Raw genomic sequence first — 294 nt, 5'->3', positions numbered from 1 at the left:
TCACTGTGTGAGACTGGAGTCTGTATTTCCAGTTATCTTGCTTGTTGAAGAGCTCCTCGGAGTCCAGAGGTCTCTGTGGTCTTATGCCCCTAATCTCCTGGGTGGAAGAACTCCTGGAACTCAGGCCACCTCTTGGATCTGGAAATCCTTCTGCTCTGAGTGCAGTGGCTCCTCGGCTGCTCTGAGTGCAGTGGGTCTTCGATGACTCAGGATTCAGTTTCAGCTGCTCTGAGTGCAGTGGCTCCTCGATGACTCAGGATTCAGTTTCTCCACAGGACAGGAGCAGACCAACTC

This window comes from Grammomys surdaster, unplaced genomic scaffold (assembly GCF_004785775.1).
Source record: "Grammomys surdaster isolate TR1022 unplaced genomic scaffold, NIH_TR_1.0 331, whole genome shotgun sequence".
NCBI lineage: Eukaryota > Metazoa > Chordata > Mammalia > Rodentia > Muridae > Grammomys > Grammomys surdaster.
This window is presented reverse-complemented; position numbering follows the sequence as displayed.